The sequence below is a fragment of the Mobula birostris genome, chromosome 15 (genome assembly GCF_030028105.1).
Source record: "Mobula birostris isolate sMobBir1 chromosome 15, sMobBir1.hap1, whole genome shotgun sequence".
NCBI classification, from domain to species: Eukaryota; Metazoa; Chordata; class Chondrichthyes; order Myliobatiformes; family Myliobatidae; genus Mobula; species Mobula birostris.
In genome coordinates, this window is record NC_092384.1 from 12,304,473 (window position 1) to 12,316,675 (window position 12,203).

The 12,203-nt window shown below is 44.4% G+C and overlaps 1 protein-coding gene across 3 annotated transcripts in view; it reads left to right on the plus strand.

Annotated features, from left to right (window-relative positions):
• Positions 1–631: 631 nt before the first annotated feature.
• The window catches only part of LOC140210402 (microtubule-associated tyrosine carboxypeptidase 1-like), a 94,528-nt gene continuing 82,956 nt past the window's right edge, over positions 632–12,203 (plus strand). Inside the window, exon 1 of one of the 3 annotated variants that reach the window (XM_072279331.1) lies at positions 632–721. The gene's annotated coding sequence lies outside the window, so the exon portion shown is untranslated. Of the gene's footprint in view, positions 722–11,896; positions 11,984–12,203 lie in introns of those variants that run through there. The other 2 variants (XM_072279333.1, XM_072279332.1) reach the window with 2 other exon arrangements.

The window sequence follows — 12,203 nt, forward strand, 5'->3', positions numbered from 1 at the left end:
ACTGGTGCAGTGGGCCTTGAACTCCTGCTGACCAGAACCCTGGTGTATTTTGCCAACGCTTGCCATCATGGCTGAGGATGCCTCCCAGCGCTGAAGGCTGCGCGATGTTCGAGCGGAGTGAAGAGAAGGGAAACTCTGGGCGTTTTTTTGTCCTGATTGCAATTTTAAACAAAATCAATAAACAACGGCGAAATTGTTGATACGTAATTGCTATCCCGGCGGTTTCTGGACGCTGGTGCTGAACGAAGGATAGGCCGGACTGAAATTGAACGCACCGTGTCAGTTTCACTGCTGGGCGGGGGAAATTGTTCTCCATACATTCATCCAGTCGTTTCCAGTGCACAGCACCGCTGCCGGGCTGTCCTCTCCGTGGAGAGGGAAATCGACATTTCCGTGCCCGTATTTCCTCTTTCTAAGTTCTGCAGCTTTGGAAAGGAGCGATCGGCTGAGTTAATAATAGCCAGAAGCTGGGGCTGTCAGTCAGTGCAGCCCGCCGCTCCCCCCTTTATATCTCTCAAACCTTTCCCGGTTCTGTCTTAGATCAGCGTCTTCGCCGTTTCCACCAGCCAGAATCCAGTTTCCCAGAAAGCCGCCAGAATCTGGGGTCCTCTCCAACCCTTGGCAGAAATTAAAGATCGCGACGGAGGACGTTTCAACCAAACCCATTCCTATTGTCTCTGTGCTTAGTCTTTTGAGAGCATACTTTTGTAGCGACTGTCATGTAAGTTGGACGATTTAATTTCTCCCCTCTTTAACTGTCATCTGACCAAACAGGCGATCCTAGATCAGAAAACATTTTGCTCAGGCAGGCGTTTCAAGTGTGTGTGTGTGTGTGTGTTTTAAAGATATACTGTATCTTAGCGCGATTTTTGCCACTTGTGACCACACTAGGGGAATTTTTGTAGCGGAGACGAGCATGCTTCCTAGCAAGAGTTTTAAAATGGGCCGAAGGCAGTCATCGCCAGTATTCGATTGTGTGGGTGTGTAAGAGAGAAAGAGATAGAAAAAAGAAAACAGATCCTGCTTATTGTGGGAGCCAGTCCCATACTGAGATGCATAGTTAAGCATTGTCTTACAGTTAATAAAATAAGTGCATGGGACATTGCAAAGGAGGCGCGTTTTATACAAAGTCTTTATGCATGTGTGTGTATTTCTGAGTAATATTTTGCCACATGAGATCGTTAAAATTTTTTTTATATTGAGATTTGTTAAATAAGCGCTCAAATCTGAGATAATCTTGACAAAGAAATAACATCGGAAGTGATTTCCTTTGTGGTGCGTGCGGTCCTGTCACCTTTCAAAAGCCCTCACTGCCTCCCTCTCCTATCAAAGCGACGCGAGTATCCTATTGTGTCTGGGAATGACACACCCATTGTCGTGAATCCGATCGGTTGGTCTCGGCGGCTGGAATGCTGAACCTTATTCAAACGACGGGCAAGAGAAGTGGGGAAATATGGTAGAGTTTGTAGAAGCTGAAATAATGAATTTATGAAGCCCTGTGAAGCAAACAGTAGCCCAAAATCGCAGCACTATGTTGCTTGCTCAGCGATTATAGCAGTCTATTATACTCTATTGCCAAATATGATTGTTTTATTTTAAATTTGAGGAACAAACGAAGCACAGTGGTTGACTGTTTAGTGTGTTTGAATCTATCAAGAAAGTGCCTTCAGAAGAACAAGATTAAAGCATTTGCAATTTTAATCCAGAATGTTATATAGGTTTTTGCATTTAGAACTTGCAAAATTTGACGTTTTAGTATTCGTCAGAGTTTATTACAAAAATGTGATTAGTATGCGCCTTTCCAGGGTTCAGTGAAACGGAGAAGCCAGTCTTCAAATCCTTCACTTCCCTTGAGAGCCTAAAATGCATATCACCGCCTCTTGCCAAGTTACACGCCAGATGGAGGGTGGAAACCTATTGTTTTTTTTCATTTTCCAAAGGAGTAAGGAGTTCTGACTAACATCTCCCTAGGATTACCCCTCAGTCTCCTCCACTCCAAGAGAAACAACTCTAGTGAATCTAGTCTTTCTTGGTAAGAGAAGCACTCCATCCCGGGCAACAGACTAATGAATCTCCTCTGTGCTCTCTACAGTGCAATCACATTCTTACTATAGTGGTGGAGGGGCTTCAGAATTGTTGAGATCCCCAGAGCAATGCCTTCTGAAGTTTAACCATCTGGTGCTTAGGATTACCTATGCCAATAATATCAAGGGTGAGGTTCCAGACAAAGAGCAAACAAGACTTCATTTGTGGAGCTGGCAGAAGATGAGGACACATGACAATGGCAGTGAATGTGGAGGAACCTGCAGCAGTGAAGGGTCCCCAGTCATTCTGCATTCAGTGCCAGTGGCCACTGAACCTGATCTGTCAAGGACTGTGTGGTTGGTTCCCGTGCATCAGCCTCCCCACATTAAACAAAATCATGCACGGAATTCTCCATCAAAGGTATCCAGCCTAACATCCTGAGAACATCATACTCAACTTGACTGATCACATTACTATAGTGTGCTAAGCAGACTGCACAGAGTAGTCCAGCTGTAACCCAACTGAGTTTTATATAATTCTCCCAGAACCTCCCTATTCTTGTATTTTATGTCCTGGGTAACAAAGGCAAGTATTCTGAACAGCCTTCTTCACTACGTTATCCAACTGTGCTAGGGATTATTAGACAAACACCAAGGTCTTCTTGTACATTAATGTCACCTAAGGTCATAACATTTAATCTGTATGTCCACTCTTTTCACTGCTTCCAAAGTGCATCATCTCACAGTTACCACAACTAAATTTCTTTTGGTGCCCCTATTCCCATCCTCCGAACAGACCAGTATTATCCTGCAGTCTATGATTACTCTTCCCACTATTAGCACTGTAAATTTTCATGTCATTTGCAAACTTGCCTAATGTCGGTGGTGGGGAAACTGCTGGAGTCAGTTATCAAAGATGTGATAACAGCACATTTGGAAAGCGGTGAAATCATCAGACAAAGTCAGCATGGATTTGTGAAAGGAAACTCATGTCTAACGAATCTCATAGAATTTTTTGAGGATGTAACTAGTAGAGTGGATAGGGGAGAACCAGTGGATGTGGTATATTTGGATTTTCAAAAGGCTTTTGACAAGGTCCCACACAGGAGATTAGTGTGCAAACTTAAAGCACACGGTATTGGGGGTAAGGTATTGATGTGGATGGAGAATTGGTTAGCAGACAGGAAGCAAAGAGTGGGAATAAACGGGACCTTTTCAGAATGGCAGGCGGTGACTAGTAGGGTACTGCAAGGCTCAGTGCTGGGACCCCAGTTGTTTACAATATATATTAATGACTTGGATGAGGGAATTAAATGCAGTATCTCCAAGTTTGCAGATGACACGAAGCTGGGTGGCAGTGTTAGCTGTGAGGAAGATGCTAAGAGGATGCAGAGTGACTTGGATAGGTTGGGTGAGTGGGCAAATTCATGGCAGATGCAATTTAATGTGGATAAATGTGAAGTTATCCACTTTGGTGGCAAAAATAGGAAAACAGATTATTATCTGAATGGTGGCCGATTGGGAAAAGGGGAGGTGTAACGAGACCTGGGTATGATTATACACCAGTCATTGAAAGTGGGCATGCAGGTACGGCAGGTGGTGAAAAAGGCGAATGGTATGCTGGTATTTATAGCGAGAGGATTCGAGTACAGGAGCAGGGAGGTACTACTGCAGTTGTACAAGGCCTTGGTGAGACCACACCTGGAGTATTGTGTGCAGTTTTGGTCCCCTAATCTGAGGAAAGACATCCTTGCCATAGAGGGAGTATAAAGAAGGTTCACCAGATTGATTCCTGGGATGGCAGTACTTTCATATGAAGCAAGACTGGATGAACTGGGCTTGTACTCGTTGGAATTTAGAAGATTGAGGGGGGATCTGATTGAAACGTATAAAATCCTACAGGGATTGGACAGGCTAGATGCAAGAAGATTGTTCCCGATGTTGGGGAAGTCCAGAACAAGGGGTCACAGTTTGAGGATAAAGGGGAAGCCTTTTAGGACCGAGATTAGGAAAAACTTCTTCACACAGAGAGTGGTGAATCTGTGGAATTCTCTGCCACAGGAAACAGTTGAGGCCAGTTCATTGGCTATATTTAAGAGGGAGTTAGATATGGCCCTTGTGGCTACGGGGGTCAGGGGGTATGGAGGGAAGGCTGGGGTGGGGTTCTGAGTTGGATGATCAGCCATGATCATAATAAATGGCGGTGCAGGCTCGAGGGGCCGAATGGCCTACTCCTGCACCTATTTTCTATATTTTCTATGTTTTCTATGTAACTCTTTTATTCACATCCAAATCATATATATATATATAACAAATAGTAGGGATCCCAGCACCAATCCCTATGGTACACCACTAGTCTCAGGCTTCCAATCACAGAGCAATCTTTGCCCTTCATCTATTTCCTCCTTTTACCAAGTGAATTTTGGATCCTATTTATGAATTCTGTCCCAGCAAGATAAACAGATGGTGTTGCATGAAAATTCTCTGCTAGCCCACAGGCTCTGACCACTTGAATCAGTCTCCCATGTGGGATATCGTCAAAGAGATTACTGAAGTCAATATAGACTCTACCAAATGTACTCCCCTCATTAGTGCACTTTGTTACCTCTTCAAAACTTACCCTTACATTCATCAGGCAGGATCTCCCACTAATAAAGACACTCTGACTGACTTTGATTAATGCTACCTTTCCAAACGTGGATTAATTCTGTTCACATATAACTTCTCTACCAATGACAAAAGAGTACTGGAGAGTTCTGTTGCTCTTAGCTCCCAATACTTATCTTTCAACCAACAACAAAACAGACTGCATTCTGTCAGAAAAAATCACAGGTCCTTTTGCATGCACGATGCCTGTCCCTGTCACCTTTATTTTAATCATGGCCATGTTTCAAAAGTTGCTTATTGGCTGAGATGCAGGTAAGAATGTTATTAGATCTTTTTTTCTTAATTGTCAAGCAACATTAAATAGAATAAAAGATTTGCTGATTGGTAGAAGAGAAACGTTACTGGGAGCATGTTCAAAAGTTAAAGGTTTATTATCAAAGAATGTGTCTGTGGGAGATCCTGAGAATCTTCTAGAGAAGGGGGAAGATCCCAGAACAGTGGAGAGTGGCTGAAGGGGTGTGGATCCCAAAGGAGGAAAATGCCACCCAGATAGATCAGTTTTGCATCATCTCCCTGCTGTGTGTCGAGGTGAAGATCTTCTTCAGTGCCTTTTCTAACTGGCTGTGCACCTACCTTGCAAAGAACACCTATATTGATACATCAGTCCAGAAGGGTGGCATTTCAGGGATGCCGGGCTGTCTGGAGCATATCGGTGTGGTGACACAGCTCATCAGGGAGGACAGAGAGAACAAGGACAACCTGTCACTGTTGTGGCTCGACCTGGCAAATGCATATGGCTCCATTCCGCACAAGCTGGTGCAGCTCACACTGACCAAATATCACGTCCCCAGCAGAATCAGAGACCTTATCGCTGATTATTACAGCAACTTCAGGATGAGGGTCTCTTCAGGAGAAATTACATCAACTTGGCACAAGGTGGAGATCGGCATCATCACAGGGTGCACTATCTCAGTGATACTGTTCTCCCTAGCCATGAACATGCTCACTAAGTCTGCTGAACCACAGTGCAGAGGGCCCAGAATGAATTCCGCTCAACGGCAACCACCTATCAGGGCATTCATGAGTGACCTCACAGTCACCACAGAATCAGTCCCAGGTTGCCGGAGGATTCTGCAAAGGCTTGAAAAGCTGGTGGAGTGGGCCCGGATGCGTTTCAAACCAGCCAAATCAAGATCGATGGTGCTGAGGAAAGGGAAGGTGGAGAACAAGTTCTGGTTCAGCATCGCAGGCACAGCCATCACAACCATCACAGAAAAGCCAGTCAAGAGCTTAGGCAAAGTTTTTGACAGCTCTTTAAGGGACACAACATCCATTCAGGCGACCTGTACCGAGTTGGATGGCTGGCTGAAATCTGTGGACAAATCTGGCCTACTTGGGAAGTTTAAAGCCTGGGTGTATCAGCATGGCATTCTTCACAGAATCCTGTGGCCCCTCCTCGTCTATGCAGTTCCGATCTCGACAGTCGAAACTTTAGAGAGGAGGGCTAGCAACCACCTCAGGAGATGGCTGGGGCTGCCAAAGAGCCTGAGCAGCATTGCACTCTATGGACTCCATAACAAACTGCAACTGCCCTTCAAATCCTTGGAGGAAGAATTCAAGGTAACAAGAGCCAGAGAAGTGCTACAGTATAGGGACTGAAGTGATCTGAAGGTGGCTAGAGCAGGGGTCCAAGTGAGGACTGGCAGGAAGTGGAGGGCAGAGGAAGCTGTTCAGGAAGCAGAGGCAAGGCTGTGTCACAGGAGGCTGGTGGGAGTGGTCACACGAGGCTGTGCTGGGCTAGGATCCTTTCCAAATCCTCAAATGGACACCAGAGGGAAGGAAAGGCGTTGTCTAGTTCAGGAGGAGGTGAGAGCAGTAGTGGAGGAGATGAGAGCCTGCAAGGCGGTGGGAATGAAGCAACAGGGAGCTTGGACAAGATGGGAGAATGCGGTTGAGGGTAAAGTGACCTGGGCTGATCTTTGGAAAGCCGAACCACACCACATCCAATTTCTCATCCAGGCAGTGTATGATGTGCTTCCAAGCCCATCAAACCTGCACACACGGGGCAAGGCAGAGTCATCTGTGTGCCCACTGTGCTCCAAGCGAGGAACCCTGGAGCACATCCTCAGCAGCTGTGCAAGGGCACTTAGTGAGGGATGGTACAGGTGGAGGCATGATCAGGTCCTGAAGACCATCGCTGAATCCGTCAGCGCAGAGTTGAGTGGGCGAAGCGGTCCCGACCCTCCAAGCAGACCATTGTCTTTGTCAGAGCTGGGGAGCAGCCAATACCTGCCAAAGGAACATCTGCAGGCATTCTGACCTCTGCAAGGGACTGGCAGCTGCTGGTGGACCTCAAACAGCAGCTAAAGTTCCCCAACCATATCGCAACCACCACCCTGCGACCAGACATTGTCCTAGTGCCTGAGTCTACTGAGCAAATGGTGATGCTGGAGCTGACAGTCCCATGGGAAGATAGCTTGGAAGAGGCCTTTGAAAGGAAGCTCTCCAAGTACGCAGGACTGGTCAGCAATTGTCAGCAGGCTGGATGGAGAGCGAGGTGTCTCCCAGTGTAGGTTGGTTGTAGGGGATTCGCAGCCCGTTCCTTAGTTAGAGCCTTCAGCAATTTGGGCATCGAGGGAGAGAGGAAGAGGAGAGCCATCCGCAGTACCACTGATGCGGCAGAGAGGGCCTCAAGATGGCTGTGGCTCAAAAGAGGGGAGCCATGGAGTCATAAGTAGCTAGCCATCTGGACACAAGGTGGGGTCTGATCAGCCCCAGCTGGGTCACCTGGAGGAAGTTGTATGATGTTGAAAGACCCGAAACACCTGATGATTCCAGGAACATCACTGAAGATGTGTCCAGAAGCATCAGTAGACGTATGTACACAGCTATGTTACCATATATTACCCTGAGATTTATTTTCTTGCAAGGATTCACAGAGAAAACGAAATCCGAAACAAAAACTATGCATAAGCAAATAAAAACTGATAACCAATGAGCAAAATAAGACAAACTGTGCAAATAAAAATAATACTGAAAAAATGAGTTGTAAAGAACCCTTGAAAATGAGTCTGTAGGTCATAGAATCAGTTCATTTCTGTAATATTCTTCATGATCTCAAATCATCCCAAAGCACTTTACAAACATTAAGATACTTCATTTTAAATGTGTTTACTTAGAAAATAAAAAGGTTTTGGTTTTCTTTATGAACCAAAACCTTTTTATTTTCTAAGTAAACACATTTAAAATGAAGTATCTTAATGTTTGTAAATGTATGTATTATTCCACTGGTTCTAAATATTTTTCTCATATAGTGGAAGCAACATGCAAATAGTTTGCTGACAAAATGAGAAAAATAGGAGAGAACTGTCTCAGATTCAGATCCTAGCTCCGATGGATCCAATACTTCGGATTCTATAAGTACCCTTTGGCCATCCACAAAAGACAAGGCTGAAAATGTTTGCTGCTTCCTTTAGTCATAGATATGAATGAATGTTCCCTTTTGGTTGCCTCCAGTGTTCTCCTCCATCACATTTGCCTGTCTAAACCCAATGTGATTCTAGAACTCAATGTGGTTTCTAGAAATAGCCGGTTGCATGGATACAGAACATGTGATGGGACTGGGGAACATCCCAGTTGTAATGTTGTGAACCTGTGCTAGCTGTGTCTCCAACCAATATGCTATAGTGACAACAGTAGTAATTAGCCCACAAAGTGAAAAATTAGCCGAATGTCCTACTGTTGAACTATCACCATTAATATTTAGGTTTTCAGAGCTGGCTATAAATTTAACTGAGCCAGCCACACAAAAATAGCTAATTTGACTCTAAGTGTATGTTGAAAGGCAAATAATTGGTAAATTTGTTTGTTATTGTCACATGGACTGAGGCTCAGTGAAAAGCTTTGTTTTATATGCTATCCATATAGATCATTTCATCATGTCAGTCCATGGAGGTAGTATTTAGGAAAACAATAACAGAATGCAGAATAAAGTGTTACAGTTAGAGAAAGTGCAGTACACAAGCAGGCAGTAAGGTGCAAGGTAGATTGTGAGGTCAAGAGTTGAGTGTGTGTGGCTCACTAAAGTCAGGAGTGCAATGGAATTCTCTCTACTTGCTTGGATGAGTGCAAGGTTAGCAACATTTAAGAAATTCAACAGTCTGATGTTTGACATTGCATCCTTCAAGATAAAACATTTACTCCCTCTATTGACACAACATCACTCAGCAAGTGCCATCTACAAGATGTGTTTCAGCAACTCACTAAGGCTCACCGAGGCTCTCTCAGAAGCACCTCCCAAGCTTGTAATTTCAACCATGCAGGAGTGCTAGGGGAGGGAGTACCATTATATGGTTATACACCCCTTCTATCCTCCAATTCCTTCATTGTCATTATGTTAAAATTGTGAAATTCCTACACCAGTAGCAGTGCCCGTTCATCTGAACAAGCACTGCAAGCTCAACACCGTTTCAAAGGTAATTGGGAAAGGGAGCATACTTCATTCATAAAGTTCATAGTTGTACAGTATAGAGTATATTGCCTTATATATATTGTTCATACTTGTACAGTATATATATATTGCCTTCTTTCACTCTACCAATATTATAATTAGCCTATAATATTTGCATTTTGTCTAGATGATATCAATCTTTTAGTCTCAAAAGTGTTGGCGTGTGGCCAAGTGGTTAAGGCGTTCGTCTAGTGATCTGAAGGTCGCTAGTTCGAGCCTTGGCTGTGGCAGCGTGTTGTGTCCTTGAGCAAGGCACTTAACCACACATTGCTCTGCGATGACACCAGTGCCAAGCTGTACAGGTCCTAATGCCCTTCCCTTGGACAACATCGGTGGCGTAGAGAGGGGAGACTTGCAGCATGGGCAACTGCCGGTCTTCCATACAACCTTGCCCAGGTCTGTGCCCTGGAAACCTTCCAAGGCACAAATCCATGGTCCCATGACACTAACGGATGCCTATCAGTCTCAAAATTTTCATCAGTGAGACATTTGAGAGGTTATTGTACAGGGGCCCAACCAGAAAAAGAAGAGGGTGGATAACCCTATCTTTTATCTTTGCTGAGTTCTAGTGTCAACCTCAGCAATGTAGTCCTACATCTTGGAACATGGCAGTTGGCTGTAGCCAGCTCCTTGCACTGGAAGACCTGTCTCATTGTATGTTCCAGAGAATAGTCCATGAAGCACAAAGTCTTGTGTTATGCAGTTAATTGGGTCAAACCTCAACAAAGACTGCTGCAACTCACTTCCCTGACCTCTTGGCAAACACATTGTTCAAAAGGACATGGATCACTATTTTATAGACATCATAGCCACCCTAGAGCAGGGTCCAGGGGTTTGTGAAGGATCTGATAAGGCAGATAAGTGAGGTCCTCATGCTTGTTGAAGAGTTCTAGTGGTGATGCAGTCTGCCAAGTGATATTGATAATTAGAGAATCAATCATGCAACAGGATCCACAATCTCCTTCTCCCACAGGGCTTCCTCGACATTCTATGCATACCACTGCCTGCTTGATCTGTGGTCAAAGGTGTTTTTCTGCAGGCACTGTTCCACAGTGGACAGGTGTAGAACACAATCCAAATGAATGGAATGACTTGTGGCATTGAAATCACACTTGGTGTTGGTATACTTCGGCTCTGTACATGGCTTATTGCAGCCAGACACAAACCCCACCACCCAGGACAAGTTCTCTTCTCATTGCCACCGGTAGAGAGAAGGTACAGGAGCCTGAAGACATGCATTCAATGTTTTAGGAACAGCTTTTTCCCCTCCACCACCAGATTTTTGAACCCATGAACACTATCTCACGATTTTGCTTGCTTTTTGCTCTACTTATTTACTTAAATATTTTTTAATTTTTAGTGTATTGCATTATATTGGTACAGAAAACCAACAAATTTCATGACTTTTGTCAGTGGTAACAAACCTGATTCTGATTCTGAACCAGGATGGGTTTACCCCACTTATTAATTTGGACTGTGCTACTGATTCTAAGTAGAGCAGTTTTGGCCAATTATGAATTTGCTTGCCAAACGTTTCGGACAGCATGTCCTGTGCAATATTTTGTCAAAGGTCTTCTCCTGGTCCAAACTTTTAAGGGGAATTTTAAATCCCCAACCCACACGTACAATAGGTGATGGTGTCCCTGAGCAGTTTACGGTGTTCAGAGATTCTCCTGTTGGGTACAGTGCAAGTTTGATCTTTGTAGATCACGCACCCTGGAGCAGATATAACTTGGAATGGCTTGGAAAGAGTTATTATCCACATATAACAGTGAGTCACTAATTGCTGATGTCCTCCTCTTCCCCTTCTACTTGTAGTGAGGGTGATGATGCTCTTCTTCAATGATTCTAACCTCTTATCAGCTAGAAGTGTATACTAAATGTAGAAATGCGTGCAAGGCTTCTAAGGAGCCTTGTGCAACATGGCCAGTAAAACATTGCTTTTGGCAGTTTTATTCTTCTCACTGCCCAGAACATGGAAAATTGCCCAAGCTATAGAAAAATTTGCCAAGAACAATCATGATCATGGAAATACCATGATCGCCCTGTCATACAACACAGCACGTAATGAATGAATGAATTTTTCTCGAGGGAATGGATTGAGTATGTCTGCTCTTCCTGAGTCAGTGGCTGGACCAGACTTTCTTGCTTGCACCTGAACTCTCTAAGGAAAAGGATAGGAAGTCCGGGGAGGGCTGTGTTGTCTCTGAACTTAAGAGTTGCTGGATTTTCAGATCCTTTGCATGCCTGGCTGTGAGTTTGGTGATCACAGAGCTCTCTGCATGAACCCTTAGGAAGAAGAAGCATGAGAAGCAGTGTCCGATCTGGATCAGAAAAAATGGAGTATCATCCATTATCTGGTTAGAGTTGTTGCAGGTATCCACAGGCCCCATCTGACATCATAAGCAATGTTACATCCACCAATGTGCATTGGGTCCAATGCTTGCATGCCCAAAGCCATTTCTTTCACATGCATCAAAACATACCGACCAGCAGTTGTCCCTTTCTCATTCAGGTGAAGGCTGAATGCAACCCATGCATGGACACTGAACCCTTGCATTTTTATTAATGCACTGATTTGGAAGAGATGTGGTCTGAAATATCATGAGCTGCCAGTCACAGCTGGAACTGGCAGTCAAGTTAACCCTCTCAGATCACACCTTTTTTCATCCTTCATGTCTGCTCATGTTGTGATTGCATCCTCATGCCTTTCTCCTATCAGTTTCACAGTACTCCCCAGCAGCACTGGCACCACGTTGTGAACTGCTGAACTCAGTGAGGACGAGGAAGAAGGCTCACCTTCCAGAAGCTAATGCATAGAGGGTAGCCGAGTGGTGTGGAGGTATGTAGAAAACATTGCCTGCAGCCAAATCTAGTATGAAATATTAACCTTGCATCATCTCACCAGAGGTGACGTCACACACCAGATTTTCCAATGAGAAGGATTTTAGGGGAGGATTTTAACTTACAGAACGAGATGCATTTGGAATACCATGGTGCATTGATCAATCCAGTAGAAAGCCAGTGCGAACTATCACAAAGTGTTGAAGACTCTTGAACTA